Consider the following 17640-nt stretch of genomic DNA (forward strand, 5'->3'; position numbering starts at 1 on the left):
CTGTTTGGTGTGATATGAAAATGAATCGCACAGTTTGTGCAGACTCTCCCGCTATTCAAATTTTTCTTGCATTTTGATTTCATGTCATCGTTATTGTGACGTAGCTTTCAAGCGACCATGTACAACTTCCGTCAGACTTAACTGTAACATGCGACCCGCGTGGACATGGAACATGGACATGGACGCGACCCGCGTGGAATTGGACATGGGCCGTCACAAAAGGAAAGGAACAAATACTCAGTGTTTTTTTTTTATTTTTAACTTCACTGCAGCAACAGTGTACATCCTCATTTGTGCCACTGTTTCACATTGTTTGACAGTGTTTGGCCAATTTTCATTTCCGAAACCTGCATATAGTACAGTAAAGAAAGGAGTTAGGGAAGCCCCAGCGGCAAAACATCATGGTGACGTGCGTTTGTAAACCAATAAACCTCTATCCGAGAAACGTCATTATGACGTTGGTAGACAGACTGAAACCGAAACAGATCCGAAGGGGAGAGATGGTTTCCACGAATGGGCATTTATTCGCTGCCTCCTATTGAAAGAAAAGTAGGACCGAAGGTCGCGTCCCCATCAGGGATCATCGCAATCCCCTCAAGACCGTGGTTCGCGCCCATAGCTTCGACCATGGTTCAACTCTACCATACTGGTGGCGCTGGCTAACACTATGACGTCATTTGTTTACAAACAGGGAGAGGTCTGTTAGAGGGCAGTGCGCAGTCGTCTAGCTTCGCAGACGATTGTTTCCGAGCTCGTCTGCTCCGTGCTTTCCAGACGACAGACGAGCCATGATTGGTCGGTTACAGTGTGACGTTCCGTTGTTTTTCCATAGAGGGAATTCCGCCATACACTCTTAAAAATGAACTTCACCGCATAGCACGCTCCTAGCCAACCATCATCTCGAATGATATCGTTATCTGCCTTGATTTGTTGAAAACGGAAGGCGTACGCCTTTTTCGTGACAATTACGAACAGCATAAGTGTCACAAAAAAGGCGTACGCCCTAGTTTTCAACAAATCAGGGCAGGTAACGATATCATTCGAGACGATGGTTGGCTAGGAGCGTGCTATGCGGTGAAGTTCATTTTTAAGAGTGTACTCTCAACACACGGCGTCTGCTCTTGCGGTGTATTTAATGAGATCGTACAAAAAGAAGAAAAAGAAGAAAAAAAAACACACCAGTAATTTGCACGGGATTTTCGGCACCATGCACTCTTAAAAATGAACTTCACCGCATAGCACGCTCCTAGCCAACCATTATCTCGAATGATATCGTTATCTGCCCTGATTTGTTGAAAACGGGAGGCGTACGCCTTTTTTGTGACACTTATGCTGTTCATAATTGTCACAAAAAGGCGTACGCCTCCCGTTTTCAACAAATCAGGGCAGATAACGATATCGTTCGAGATGATGGTTGGCTAGGAGTGTGTTATGCGGTGAAGTTCATTTTTAAGAGTGTGGCCTGTGATCATGAAGGAATGAAATGCCACCATACTTTCACAATCGACGGGGACGGAGTTGTCTGCCCCCTTTAATCATTGTGCACGCGGCACAGCTAACTGCAGCACAGTGAAATAACCACGCGCTTTAGTGTATTCCTTGTTATTTTTCTTATCCTGCGTCATCGTTGTGTAGCAGAGCATTTCAACGCAACGATGAAGCGTAAACAAAATTTCCCGCGGCTGTTTTCTCATTAGGAAAGGAAGAGGGACTTCTATGTGAATCATGCGGCCGCGCAAATTATCGTCGTCAGGAATTTTCACCAGTTTTGCTTCGAAGAGGGTAAGGCAGCTAAATGAGGGGTATGAAGTAAATTGAGGGTATATACGGGAGGGAGCTGTTTCCAGTTGTTTCCTAATTCCTTTATGGGTTTACGGACGATTAGTGGGCTCATAAACGGCTGCACCGCGAAGGCTTGTCGGGTTCAACACGCCCATAATATAGTCTCCGGTTCGCGAAAGTAGATTACAACGGGACGTATATACACGCGAAATGGGCTGCAGAAGTCGACGGCCCCTACGTAGCGACTTGTGTTGCCAAGTTACATGACTGCGCGTATGTCACGCCAAGTTAGTGGTGATGAAGGTACACGTGTTTGTAATTGTGTTGGAAATGATTTTCTCTATCGCGATGAGACGATTTCAGCAAGAAATTGGGAAGTTTCGTAGTTTTGATAAATTCATTTTTTTATTATAGTGATCGGGTTGCTGATTGACCAGCACGATCGTACAAAACGCAGCTCGGGAATGGGGGTGCATTATAGTGTGCTTGATGTTTCTGTAAAGCTTACTTTGCCTGCCGTACGCAAGTTGTTTGCCAGGAAACAGCTGCTTGCCGTGGCCTGTATTACAGGAACTGTTGCACCGCTTGGCACTGTTGGGATTCCCACTGCGCCGGCGATAATAAACATTGCTTCGTAGAACACCTTGCATTCTTTTAAATCATTACCGAGCGAGAACCAACACATATGCTTCCTCGGAGCCCTGAACAGCTGAGTAGCAGACGACATCTCTCTCAACCAATCAGCGAGAGGTGGCAGTTTGACGTCAGAGCAAGGTCGAAGGCTGGTACTGCTCTCCGCCACTGTCGCGCATGGTCGCTTTTTGCGACTCACTTTAAATTCTATTTCTTGCGATAATTACGACCCTGTGGGGTAAATTACTTCACATATTGCATTTTACCAGCCTGCTTAACCGTTTTATAGGAAGACAACAGGGCATTGAAAATGACTTCAGTTCTGCGCTACTTTATAGTAGCGTAGACTTCTGTTCCTGCTACGATTTCGAAACTAAGTGAACCGCATACAAAACCATTGTCCGTTCCATTGTCTACAATAGTTCTCTAATTTGGTTCCCTGATGGAGCCACAAAAATTAAGCAAATAGAGGAGGTACAAAGAAAGGCATTCGTTTTGCATTTAACAAAATTTCCCCATTGGATTCCCCGACGCGTATGTTAGAAACGGCTTATATTCCAGCACTAGCAAGTAGAGCTACGGTTCAACGTCTTAATACACTGTGGGTATCCCCCAAGTGACTACACGAGGTTGTTTTATTAAGGTCCATCTCGCAATAAACGCTTCAGACACATAGTGCAATACCATTTTCGCACTAGTTGTCTAAGAGATTCTTTGTTCCCCACTGTGACCGCAGACTGGAATCAATTACCAAACGAGGCTGTCATGTGTGAAATTGTTTTCATTTCTCTTGCACGTGTCTGCTTAATGTCTCGCCTCTACGTTTCTTCTTCTTTTTTTTATTTTTTTTTAGCAGTGTCGCCATGTTATGTGTTCTTGACATGCTGACATCTTGATGATGCTCATTGCGCGTCGCGTGATTTGATTTTGTGTGAATTTGTGTGATTTGTTCTTGGTTATGCACTGCCCGTCCTTCTACGGCATACCCCATGCCAGACGTATTCTATATAAATAAATAATACGCATGACGTTCCTGTAAAGCGTGCTTTGCCTGCCGCACACAACTGAACGGCAGCGAAGCCAACTGCACAAACCAACCCGACTACTGCTAAGCGGCCTCTTCGCACTTACACCCATATTTGCAAAATTCTGACAAAAAAAAAAAAGAAAAAGAAGAAGAGAAAAAGAAGAGAGAGAACATAATGGTAACACACGCAGCAGCCTCTGTGCAGCATCGACCCAAGCAGAACAATGTACTGAAAGTCGAGTGCAATAGGGGTGGACGGTATGTGTCCTATCGATGTTCCTTAGTTTCACGAGGCTGTTCAAGGCCTTCCACGTACCCGTCCACCCCCATTGCACCCGACTTTCAGTACATTGTGCTGCTTGGGGACGCTAAGGAAGAGGATGATAAGATTTATCAGCAGATGACTTCGATACTCTGACACAAATACGCGATATGTGTAATTTTATGTTGTTTGCTTGAAAACCGAAGTTTAAGATAAGTTACCTGCAGAAGAAAATGTAGAAAGCCTTAGGAGAACCATATTCCGCAGTCAACACGCACGGTGTCGTGGTGACGTGAGGGAAAAGTAGTTTCTCGCATCACTCCCCCACAATTTCATTTTTAATTTAAATTTAATTTTAACTAGTCACACGACTACCAATGTTTTGGCTTTTGTTGTCGATGCGTCCCCCCAAAAAAGATCTAATCATCATCATCATACAGCGTTGTTGCTTGGTGATGAGGCTATCATCCTTTTGCGTAGAGTTTTTAATTTTTTAAGGAACATTGGAATCGTGAATCTTCTATAGTGTTAGGCTTGCATTTTATATGTTGTTGCTCTAATTTTTAAACATTGCACCTATTTTTAACTAGTCTTAGTTTCATCACAGTATTGGCGCATTACGACCTGTGTTGTCAATGCGCTATAAAACTCCAATCACCAATTCCCTCACAAATCAGGAACGGCGAAACGATGACTGCCGTTCCTTTTGTGTTGCCTTCAAGACAACGACATCTTTCAGTCCGTCGGAAGAAAGTTTTGCACTTTAGTGCCCCTTTAAAGAAGCAACGAGGTGACATTTAACGTGACTCGAAACCGTGTCTCATTCGTCGAGATGTCAACCAGGAGCAGCAATGGAAGATATTTTGTCTCTGCGCTGTATTTGTAACTGTGCAATGAAATTTACAAAAAAAAAAAACAGTCGGAGAAGGCAGCCGCGGACGGACGACACTATCCTCGTGCGACGGAGGGAAGTCCTCGTGCTTTCCCCCCTTGTTTCGTTCTTCTCAGCTCACGTGCTGCTTATTGGCGCCGAGAAGTTTGGGAATCGCCCCCTGGTGTTCGCTGAACGAACCGTGTCGTGGGAATATTCCTGGGCAGTATTCGCACATTGCATTACGTATCAAGACATTCCACGTGTAAGAGGCGTGTGTCCAGCTTTGACCTTTGCCGATAATGCATGTCGAAAACGACATGAGTGTTCCAAGTGAGTCTCATTTTCATACCAACATGACAGTTTTTACTGTAAGTAACAGAAACAAAAACCGAAACGACACCTCGTTTGCCGTGCTAGTTTACCTCGACGCATTCATACCAACTTGCCCGGTCCACCACCGTTATGCGAAGCGAGGATCCCCACCAAGAAGCGGCACAGTGGCAGTCCTATAATGAGGCCGGCGAGACCCTCACTAGGGGCGCCACTGTGCCGCCTCTTGGCGGGGATCCTCGTTTCGGTTTCTGTTACTTACAGTAAAAAACTGTCATATTGGAATGAACGTGTGATTTACTTGCACGTGGGTGCTTGAGCTGTGCCTCTTTACGTCACGAGTCACGTGCCACGTCACGTCATGACGTTCCCCCCGTTCTTAGGTACGCTCTTTTCACTTGTGGAGAATTTTTGAAAGGTGTGCGGAACAAAGGTCTCGCGCGCGCTCTTTATAGGTCACCTGCCCTACACTCTTAAAAATGAACTTCACCGCATAGCACGCTCCTAAACAACCATCATCTCGAATGATATCGTTATCTGTTGAAAACGGAGGGCGTACGCCTTTTCTGTGACAATTATGAACAGCATAAGTGTCACAAAAATGGCGTACGCCTCCCGTTTTCAACAAATCAGGGCACATAGCGATATCATTCGAGATGATGGTTGGCTAAGAGCGTGCTATGCGGTGAAGTTCATTTTTGAGAGTGTAGTCGTTCTTTCGCAGGAGCTCATTCCATTCGTTGCAGAAAACCCCGCACACACACACAAAAAAAAGGAAGAAAAAAAAGAAAAAGTTGGGGTCACCTTAATGCTTCTTAAAGTGTAGAAGCCACAACTCCTCAGATTATGCCTAAGCAATAAAGGGGGAGGAAGCACTTTGAAACGCGTCCCAGCGCTGAAATTCCTCACATTCCCCTCCGCGCCCGTGTCATTAGCGCATCGAATAAGACTTGGCGCCAGCCCTAATAACGGAGGGCCATCACGATGCCGTCTGAAATAGACCCTCGGTTCGTATAGATGGCGCAATGCGCGCAGTGCGTGAGGTGATGTAATGTCCTTTCCTAGATTCTGCTGATTCGCTGCTCCTTTGCGACATTTTGGAACACGACCAGCGAATAGGAATGGAACACTTTCGAAGGGTTCCGTCTATCGGGGGTGAAAGGGGGTGGGTGTATCCTCCTGGCAAGGGTCAGGGAATGGTTGGTTCGCAAATTCGGTCGAAATGACGTAAGGGAAAATGCAATGTCACGTGGAGTTACGCTTCCGATTCCAAGTTCTGCTGGAGTCGCGACTCTTAAAAATGAACTTCACCGCATAGCACGCTCCTAGCCAACCATTATCTCGAATGATATCGTTATCTGCCCTGATTGGTTGAAAACCGGGGGCGTACGCCTTTTCTGTGACAATTATGAACAGCATAAGTGTCACAGAAATGGCGTACGCCCCCCGTTTTCAACAAATCAGGGCAGATAACGATATCATTCGAGATAATGGTTGGCTAGGAGCGTGCTATGCGATGAAGTTCATTTTTAAGAGTGTAGTCGCATAGCGTCAGCGTGTTTTCAACGTAAAATTGCCGGATGCTCAGCGCTGGACTTCACTAATTCTGCGGGAAAAGGAACATGGATCGCGTACATTGGGATCCCGTGCCTTTGGAAAAATGTTATCAGAGTAAAAGAAAATTGAACTAAGGGGGTGTAGGCACTTGTCACCAAATGCCGTGCTGTGTACTTACGATGCTGAATAGTGCGTGGCTGTGATAACATTATAAACTCATAATGTGCCTCACAGTAAGAGGAAACGACCGCGTTCGTATGATGTCGGCCCAGTTCCCCCTGAAGTCGGCCCAGGACGCATACTAACCCCCCTGTCCCCCCACTCCTTCCTGCTGTCCTCTCTCCATCTGTCCACGTCTGTACGACGCTCATAGCCACAGTTGCTTCGCGGTGCTAACACGCAATGAAAAAAAAAAGAAGAAAAAACATGCGTATGATGATCCCTGTATAGTATATGTTTGAGGTGCCTTCCATGTAATGGGCATTTTTCCGAGTAATACATATGCGCATGCGCAGCCACCAAAAGGCGCCAGCCAGGCTACACTCTTAAAAATGAACTTCACCGCATAGCACGCTCCTAGCCAACCATAATCTCGAATGATATCGTTATCTGCCCTGATTTGTTAAAAACGGGAGGCGTACGCCTTTTTTGTGACACTTATGCTGTTCATAATTGTCGCAAAAAAAACGCGTACGCCTACCGTTTTCAACAAATCAGGGCAGATAACGATATCATTCGAGATTATGGTTGGCTAGGAGCGTGCTATGCGGTGAAGTTCATTTTTAAGAGTGTAGTTTGGGGGAACTCACCGGCTTCAAGGTTACACTCTTAAAAATGAACTTCACCGCATAGCACGCTCCTAGCCAACCATCATCTCAAATGATATCGTTATCTGCCCTGATTTGTTGAAAACGTAGGCGTACGCCTTTTCTGTGACACTTATGAACAGCATAAGTGTCACAAAAAAGGCGTACGCCTCCCGTTTTCAACAAATCAGGGCAGATAACGATATCGTTCGAGATTATGGTTGGCTAGGAGCGTGCTATGCGGTGAAGTTCATTTTTAAGAGTGTACGTGGACGTTTGAGGACGAGACTTGTCGAGGCTCCATCCTCGTAATTACAACTTTCGCGTTTTCCGCATTCTTCTCGCAATGTTCTTTTGCAATTGTCCCATCGGCACGTGCCGGCGTCGTCGTTATTTCTTTATTTTTTTTGTGGGGGGGGGGAGGGGGAAAGCACAGCGTTCGATACTCCGCCACCAGGGGCGACGCGAAAATGGGAACGGTCCATTTACGCAGACAACCAAAAGCACAACATCGCGAAAGGTATATGCTGACACTCAAGAGATCCTCCTCCTGCACCAGAGCGGGAAAGAGAGTGGTTCTAACTGAATTCCTGTCGTGTTTTCTGACTTAAGAGGAGCTCGTCAGATGCCCTTGTTTCTTTTGCGCCGCTCGTTTTTTTTTTCCTTCCTCTTCAGAAAGAGACACTCTTGCTCCGCGAACGAAGAATAAGGCGCGGCGGTCTTCGCACCTTGAAATGACCCGTAGCGACGTCGTTGCGACGTTTTAAACAAATATTTTTAAAACGGACGTTATAGAACATTGCGCAGCTTTCAGGTACGAATCGCAGTCGCAATAGCGTTCTGCGAAGACAGCGTCGAGGCTGTGTTCCTCAGAGCGACGACAATGAGAATGATGTCGCAATTTTATCTGCGCATCCGAAGCCGTTGCTCGAGATTAAGAAATTGGTTCGTAAGAAGAACGAAATAATGTTGAGTAAACTGTTGACAAGCGCGTGTCAGAGGTGACTCGGATATGTTGCGTCTTTTCGGAAGTGGAAACACTCGTTTTTGGAATATTCCGTGGAATATTCCGAAAACGAGCGTTTCCATGGAAGGATTTTGCCTCTTTTTAGCCCTAAAAAGCATTCGCGTCTTGAAAAATAAAACAGAGGTGGCTTCCAAGAGGGAGCGGCTCTTGTTCTCACCATTTGGTACCCCATAGTATCCCATAATTCCGCGTATACGTCGTAATAAGTTTTATGCGTTTTAATGCACTTGTGGTATACGTTTTGTACGGTTATACGGTGCGACGTAATATAAATGCCGTTTTCACCGCTTCCGTTTGGTGCCAAAACGACATCCGGTTTCACAGCACTGTGATATACGAGCCATTGCCACGGCTGTCGCTTCTGACGGGAAGAGAGAATTGGGGGGGGGGCGTACGCCTTTTCGTGACCATGAACATACACTCTAAGAACAGAGCTTCCCCGCATGGCATGCTCCGCTCCAATCATTGCCAAGAATGATAAGGCTATCGCGCTTCTGATTCGAAGAGACAGAGAGGGTGTGCGACTTTTTGTGCATTTAGAAGCATGATGTGCAATTTAGATGCATGATAATAGACACAAAAAAGTGTACGCCCCCTTCTCTCTTCGTATGAAAAGCGATAAACGTACACTCTTAGAAATGAACTTCACCGCATAGCACGCTCCTAGCCAACCATCATCTGGAATCATCATATCGTTATCTGCCCTGATTTGTTGAAAACGGGAGGCGTACGCCTTTTTTTGTGACACTTAAGCTGTTCATAATTGTCACAAAAAAGGCGTACGCCTCCCGTTCTCAACAAATCAGGGCAGATAACGATATCATTCCAGATGATGGTTGGGTAGGAGCGTGTTATGCGGTGAAGTTCATTGTTAAGAGTGTATCATTCGTGGCAATGGTTGGAGCAGAGCGTGCCATGCGGTGAAGTTGTTTTTTGGAGTGTACACGCATACATATCGGCAGGAATGAACGTTAAAGGGGCACTGAAGTGCAAAAATGTATCATCAAAGAATCAAAGATGGCGTTCCCTACCCTTGACCCCAACATAAAAGGAACGGGATTCATGAACGGAATTCACCCGTTGCCGTTATCATCGAAGGAACCTGCGGCGTACACTCTTACAAATGAACTTCACCGCATAGCACGCTCCTAGCCAACCATCACCCCGAATGACAACGTTCTCGCCCTAGATTTGTTGAAAACGGGAGGAGGAGCCTATTTTGTTCCCATTATGCACGACACAAAATAGGCTCCTCCTCCCGTTTTCAACAAATCAGGGGCGAGAACGTTGTCATTCGGGATGGTGGTTGGCTAGGAGCGTGCTATGTGGTGAAGTCCATTTTTAAGCGTGTACTCTCCGTCCCCTCTCTCTCCTCCTTAAAAAAGGAGGTCGAGAATGTGGTGCGCGTTCTCATTGGTCTCCGCAAACGATTTGTCCAATCATCGCGCGGGGGAGCGTCTAAAGAGTGTAGAAGGGGAGTGGTGCGTGAATAGGACAGTGCGGTGCAGTGCGGCGGCACGCTTTGAAGCTGACAAAAGCTCCACTCGTAATCCGTACGCTGCGTAACGAGAGCGGATGCGGCATGAAGCAAATTTCGAAACACGCGTTCGATTGACGCCCGCGCGTCCTCCTGGCGTCATTCGTCGAAGGTCGTAACCAAGTGAGTTCCGATAAAGTGTCTTCTCCCGTCGAGGGGAATCCAGCCGGCTCCAACTTTACTCCACTTTTTTTCTTTTTTTCACGCACGCGCGACGCTCAGGTGCTGCGTCACATAGCGGTAAACCGGAAGTGTAAGCGTGGGGGAGGCGAGAAACGGCTGACGCTAAGTCTCCCACTGTTGTTTTTACTAACCACGCAAATGTGTTTGAAGAGGCGTGATTGGGTAAGCGGTCTTGTTGTTTGCTTCGTGGGCCACCGTTGGCAAGATGTGGAGGGGGAAAGAGTCAACGTCTGATTGTGCACCGTTGGCTTTCAAAATACCACGGCCAGTTATACATAGTAACGAGGAGAGAGTCGTTTCTCCTTCCCTCTCTCTGCATCTTATTGTTTTTTGAATGTGGAAGTCCATCGACATGGTCGTACACTCTTAAAAATGAACTTCACTGCATAGCACGCTCCTAGCCAATCATAATCTCGAATGATATAGTTATCTGCCTTGATTTGTTGAAAACCGGAGGCGTATGCCTTTTTTGTGACAATTATGAACAGCATAAGTGTCACAAAAAAGGCGTACGCCTCCCGTTTTCCACAAATCAGACCAGATAGCGATATCATTCGAGATGATGGTTAGGAGCGTGCTACGCGGTGAAGTTTATTTTTAAGAGTGTACCTCCAACAACACTGAATATCCTCTAGATGTACGAATAACGTCCTAACGATGTCCGAAGGATATCTTATCCGTTAGGACATTATGCGTACATCCAGAGGATATTCGGTGTTGTTGGAGGTACTTAAATGTAGTATATGCTTGTTGGCAATTATACCGAGGTCGTGCTGAAGACTGGGAGGTGGTGGGTTCGAATCATACCACGCGCTGCGCTGTCTAAATATTTCCCTGGGTTTTGCGGCGGAGTTTCCTGTGTGTGGGCACAGTTCGCCCTGAAGTCGGCCCAGGACGCATACTAACATCCCCTGTCTCCCACTCTTTTCTGCTGTACTCTCTCCACCTGTCCACGTCTCTACGCGCCGCGCATAGCTCCAGTTGCTTCGCGGCGTTAACACGGAATCGGAAAATGTCCAGCCGATAAATTTCTGCCGTGATCAGCATTGAAACGAGCGCTTTCGGTGAAGGAGTACACCTGTACTTAACTTCGCCGCATGACGTCGCACGGTCATAACCTACCAAGCGGAACAACATCTCGGCTCAATATTGGCTGCATACTGGCAATATTGGTCCAGTATAAGTCCAGTATCCCACCAATATCGGGCCAATATATTGTGCTGCTTGGGAACCACCACTCAAAATGATGTCGTTTCTCATTTCGGATCTGTTGAAAACGGGGGTCGTACGCCCTTTTTTTGGCAATTTGGATGCGTGTCAATTGTAAAAGAAACGTGTACGTGTCATGTGGTCTTTAATTCAGAGGCCATAACTTGTTTCATTCGGCGCGATGCTTAGCGCAGAGTGTCGTTCTTTTGGCATGATTTGTTTTTCAGAGTGGAAGGCGTACGCCCCTTTTCGGGACGCTGCATTTATTTTTTATTTATTCTTATTCCGCGTTAGCGCCGCGAAGCAACTGTAGCTATATGAGCGGCGTACAGATGTGGACAGATGGAGAGAGGGCAGCGGGAAGGAGTGGGGGGACAGGGGGGGGGGTTACTAATTAATTAATGGGCGTCGCACAGTTTGACCAAATGACGTCTAGCTCGCCTAGTACAGGAAGTATAGCGTAAACGGGTGCAAATGTGTTTCTTTTTATTGTTATTATTATTATTAATATTATTTGAGTTTTTTATTCTATTTGTTTTTATTGTGGGAGAAAGCAACATGATGCGCTGTTCGCGATAGACGGCACGGTGCAACCACACGTGCCGAGCAAAAGCACGAAGACGCTTCATGCACGCTGAAAACGTTTCGTAGCAACGAGCCAGTTGTTGATGTTTGGCGTTAACACGGAGACGCTAAGCACGCTGCGACCGTTTCGTAACAACAAGCCACTGTATACTGTTGACGATTTGCGAGCTACTTATTTCGCTCGAATAAGTCCTAAGGTTATCGTATGTCGTCAATAATGAATACCTAAACGAAGGAAAGGAAGAAATAAAAAGGACCACCCGCGAGATATTGCGTATCGCAGGGATGATTGAACCCTCGAGGTTCGTCGTATGGAATGTATGTGGCGCACCGAACCCGAAATGTTATGTGGTCAGGTACTGTTTCTAAATTGCAGTGAAGGGTGCTGTATATACTCTTAAAAATGAACTTCACCGCATAGCACACTCCTAGCCAACCATCATCTCGGATGACATCGTTATCTGCCCTGATTTGTTGAAAACGGGAGGCATACGCCTTTTTTGTGACACTTATGCTGTTCATAATTGTCACAGAAAAGGCGTACGCCTCCCATTTTCAACAAATCAGGGCAGATAACGATATCATTCGCGATGATGGTTGGCTAGGAGCTTGCTATGCGGTGAAGTTCATTTTTAAGAGTGTACTCTCAGAAAAAAGGGTGTGAAAAGGTTGTAACTTCTATAGTTACCACCAACGTAGGGACTGATAAAGGGTGCAAAAGGGTGGTAAAAGCAATTATCACATATCCAAATTGCCACAAAAAAAAAAAAAAAACGTACGTCCCCGTCGCTCACCGAATCAGAAGCGGTAACGCTATCATTCGTGGGTAGAGAGTGAGGTAGCAGGTAGAACTTTGCAACCTTCTAGGCAAACTTATGCGACAACTATTACCTCCTAAAAGGTATAACTTCTCCCCCGTTTTTTCTGAGAGTGTAAGAAGAAGGATAAGAAGAAAGAGCTAGGTCCGTCACAGCCGATAACAGCTATAGCAAAAAGAAATAATTGCGCATATGCGAAATATGCTATTAAATATGCATATTTAATAATGCATAAACGCATATTTAATACGCAACGGCATACACTCTTAAAAATGAACTTCACCGCATAGCACGCTCCTAGCCAACCATTATCTCGAATGATATCGTTATCTGCCCTGATTTGTTGAAAACGGGAGGTGTATCGCCTTTTTTTGTGACAATTATAAACAGCATAAGTGTCACAAAAAAGGCGTACGCCTCTCGTTTTCAACTTATCAGGGCGGAAAACGATATCACTCGAGATAATGGTTGGCTAGGAGCGTGCTATGCGGTGAAGTTCATTTCTAAGAGTGCAGGGGCGTACGTTCACCGGAATACAGGTCTCAGACGGAATGAACTTCACCGCATAGTACGCTCCTAGCCCACCATGATCTCGAATGATATCGTTATCTGCCCTGATTTGTTGAAAACGAGAGGCGTACGCCCTTTTTGTGACACTTATGCTGTCCATAATTGCCACAGAAAAGGCGTACGCCTCCCGTTTTTAACGAATCAGGGCAAATAACGATATCATTCGAGATTATGGTTGGCTAGGAGCGTGCTATGTGGTGAAGTTCATTTCTAAGAGTGCAGGGTGTGTACATTTGTACACATAACTCTTTGTTCACGTATCTGACGGACTTCCGGTGGCGCAAGATGGCGCAATTTATGCGTGCGAAAGCGACAGAAAAATTGTGGAGGTCATACTCGGCGTAAAAAATAAGCAGAGCGACAGAAAACGTCTTCCATAGAATATAGGGCAGCACGGCGGTCTGAGGAGAGTTGTGTACAGCTACCGCTAGGGGCGCTATCGGCCCAGAAACGATAGCAGAAACGGGCTTCTTTGTTGGAACTGCGTTTCGTTTTCTACACTCTTAAAAGTGATGGTAGTGGTGGTGATGGTGCTTGCCGTTGTCGACCTCACAGAGGTGTGTACCGCCACGGCTGACGCCCTCGGGTTAATGTGCCTCCTGGGCCAACTTCACCACATAGCACGCTCCTAGCCAGCCATCATACCGAGTGACGTCGTCCTTTCTCCTGATTTCGCTGAAAACGGGGCCGTACGCCATTTTTGTGGCATTATGCAGTTTGTAATTGACACCAAAGTGGCTAGGAGGGTGCTATGCGAAGCTCTGTTTTTAGAGTGTGGACGATAGCGTCCCTAGCGGTAGTTGTACACAACTCTCCTGAAACCGTAATGTTACCCTACTCTAATGCACGGAAGCCGACGTTTTCGTCGCGCTGTGTATTCTTTACGCTGATTATGACTTCTACGATTTTTCTGTAGCCTTCGCAGGCATAGACGCGCCATCCTGCGTCACCGGAAGTTCGTCAGGTAGGTAAGTATTCGCTCTGAGATGGAACGGTGTCGGCGCGCTGCGGAGAAACGATGAACTACCGTAGTGTGGACGCGTCGTCTGCTTTTACAAGTTTATTCCGCATTCAGTGCAGTAGGTGGAGCATTGGGGAACCGAACCATCGAGGCACAAGTGATCTTCCGGTGAATATACACAAGAATTATGGAAAAGAACCATCAACTCCGAACATCGGCCGGCGTGTTATCCACACTAGAAAGGTGACGGTGTCGCCCGCTATAGGTCGTCTCGTACGTGCGCAAAATCCACTGGAGTTATTTGTCTGCATACACCCTGTATACTGAACTGGCTGTACTGGACAGTAACGAGCGGTAACGAACAGTAACGGCATCTTATCTCAGTTCCAATTTCCTTTTAGAAAAAGCACCAAAAGTCAAACCACCATCAAAGCACCAAAAAGCAGAAAAACACACCTTTTCGAAAAAGCTCTGCTATACCGAAGCGGGTCATTAGTTGCAGTAATTAATTGGTTTCGGTTTACATATTTTTGTCACGGCTGGTAGCGGCGAAGTGCAAAGGGACGTAATTCATTGGTGGACATGGGACTGGAAGAGCGTCCTTTAGCGCTTCACCGCGACCGGCTGCGCCAAAAATATGTAAACCGAAACCAATTAATTACTGCAAAAAATGACCCGATTTGATGGCAGATTTTTCTCTAAAAGGTGTCCACTGAAGGTCCCAAAAGGGGTAGTACCCATTTTAATGTCGACAGCGCCCTGCTTTAGAAGTTATGATTTTTACGAAACTCATTTGAATTTTTATTTAAGTAATGAGCGCCTCCCACTCATTCACATGCGCGCGCAGCTTGTAGGTTGTAGCGGACAGGTAGTCAACCCGTATGGCTCTTCTGCCCTGATTTCAAACACCTTGAGTGTGAAATAAAATTATCTATCTTTCATCTAGCTATTTACTTGTAAAAAAGAAAGTTCTTCGACTGGTGCACCAGTTCGCGAATAATTTAGCCCGGGAATTCAACTGAGACACCCTGTATATATGTATTCATTCTGTCACACGGTATTTTTGTTTACCCTGCGAGCCGCACAGAGGTGCGTTGGTCGCCCTCTGATTGGTCCCAGCTGTGCCGTACGTTTGAATCGAGCCAATGAAGGTCGGCCTTGGTACAGAGCGCTCGGCGACTCCGAAATAGAAAAGTGAGGGCCTCGCTTCCAATGCCAGTAAAGAAAGAAAAGCAGCTGCATGAAAGGCTGGTCACAGCTGTTCGTTGAGCGAACGCATTTCCCAGAATTCCTCTCGCTTAATGCTTATCATCCCATGCTCCAGACTGTTTCTTCATGTATAGTTGTTTTTTGAGGGCGCGTTTGTGGCCATTGAGAAACCATTCAGAAATTCTTCTCGCTTCAGTTCAGTTCGCCGTTAACCTGCAGCGCTACAAGTGATTGCTTGTTTAAGACGTGCTACAATAAACCCGCTTTAATGACGTAGCGTCTTAAAGCACTTTTAAAACAGAACTTTCCCGCTCTCTCAGCCAAGCACTCATCCCGAACGAGGTCGTTGTCATCCTTCTTCACGTTTATCAGCCCTCCTTTGGCATATAGCCGCACAGTTTCGCGTGCAATTTGACTCGGCAGTCACAAAAAGGCGTACGCCGTAGTCCGCCTTCTCGAATCCCGAGGTAAACACTCTAAAAAGAAGTCTTCGAGCTAACCGTCGTTCAGAATGAAGGCGTTCGCTCTCCTTACTGGTTGAAAACGGCAAGCGAACGCCCTCTCGTGTCAATTTTGATATGCGCTAATCGTCACAAAAAGGTGTACGCCCTGCTCGCTCTCCTCAAGTTGGAAGAATTGTTAGGATTCACCGCGTGAGACGCTCCTGGCGAACCATCATATCGGATGATGATGATGATTCTGTGATGAATTCCATGTTAGTGCCACAAAGCAACTGTGACAACGAGCGCCGTGCGGACTTGGACAGATGGAGAGAGGGTAGCAGGAAGGAGTCGGGAACAGGCGGGGGTAATTATACCTCTTGGGCCTACTTCAGGGAGAACTGCGCCGACATTCGTCAGGAAAGTCTGGTGGAGCACCCAGGGAAGACCCCCAGACAGCGAAACTGGTGCTAGGTTTCGAACACACCATACCTCCCCAGTCTTGATTACGCGTATGCGGTCACGTTAATAGACGACTTCAGAAAATCCCAGCGTTCCTTGCGCACGCGTTGCATCCTGGGACATTACTGAAATGAGGAAGGCAGAACTGAGCTTCGCGATTCGTTTTCGCTGGCACTGACGCCTCGTGGACAATCTGCCGAGAGATGGAGAACCGAAACAGTTTGGAGACCTCCTCCTCCTCCTTTGTTATAAGGAAGTTCCCATGGTGCAAAGCGGCTCTAAGCTCTGTGATGTGAGTGTGCTCTCTGGAGGTTTTCTGAAGTCGTTTATGGTCACACAAAAATGCATAACCTCGCGCTTGCCACAAATCAAGACTGCCAAGGGTACAGACATGTACAAAATCCTGCGCAAAAGTATTTAAAACAAGATACCAAATACTCCACGCAAAAAGAGTACTTAAAGTAGAGCACAAAACACCCCCAAACTGAAAGTAATTTGAGTAGAGTACTCGATATTCCAAGTATTTAAGATACTCGGTCAAGTACTTTAGTATTAGGAGTAAGTGAAACTTTGATAATATGTTCTGATCCAAAATTTCGTAGTCCCTTCTGTGTCAGCTCGAGTCTTTCAAGCTCTGGCCCGTGTGTATTGCTTTGGTGACCAAGCAAATAAATGCCGACAACCTCGTGTACCTAAAACCCTGGGGATTTACCCTGCAATATGAATAGGAACCGTTTTGTAACGGAGGGGCAGGGCTATTGACAAGCAATGTCAAGCGTGGGACCAGCCGATTGTACAGGAGGATAAATTACAGGATTCGCAAAAGAAAAACAAAGAAAGAAAGGAAGAAAGAAAGAAGATTAAGTTTCAGTGCGCTGAAAATCATGACACAGCGGGGAAGTGTGCTGGATACGGCTTGACGAGGAAGGACAGCATTTTGAGTACTGAATAGGAGTGACCTTTTCGGGTTAAACCCGATTCCGCCCGGTTATTCCCCCCCGAACTAACCTCCGACCAATTCGGGTTAAACCCGATTTCTGCCCGAATTCCAGTCAATATGAAATCCTCAAGTGACGTTTCCACTGAAGACGAACAAAGGTCGCTACGTGTGACACATGTAAGAATGGGTCACTTACATTCCCAACAATACACCCATGTGTGTCAACACTGTCTATGACTTCGGGGATTACCGGTGGAAGGTCACAATCCCGAAAAAAAAAAGAGAGATTAGGAAATGACTTAATAGACAAGAGGAGAAACAAAAACACCCGATAACACCCGAAGGCACAATTATCGCCCGATTTCTCCCGAATTACAGATCTAAAAATAGCGGCCCGATTTTTACCCCCGATTGTGAGAGAGGCATTT

General features: G+C 46.3%; 1 protein-coding gene across 2 annotated transcripts in view; it reads left to right on the forward strand.

Annotated features, from left to right (window-relative positions):
* Positions 1-17640, forward strand: part of LOC135366597 (RING finger protein nhl-1-like) — a 53799-nt gene that overhangs the window by 2797 nt on the left and 33362 nt on the right. The gene's annotated exons all lie outside the window — the stretch shown is intronic.

Source organism: Ornithodoros turicata, chromosome 8 (genome assembly GCF_037126465.1).
Source record: "Ornithodoros turicata isolate Travis chromosome 8, ASM3712646v1, whole genome shotgun sequence".
Taxonomy (NCBI): domain Eukaryota; kingdom Metazoa; phylum Arthropoda; class Arachnida; order Ixodida; family Argasidae; genus Ornithodoros; species Ornithodoros turicata.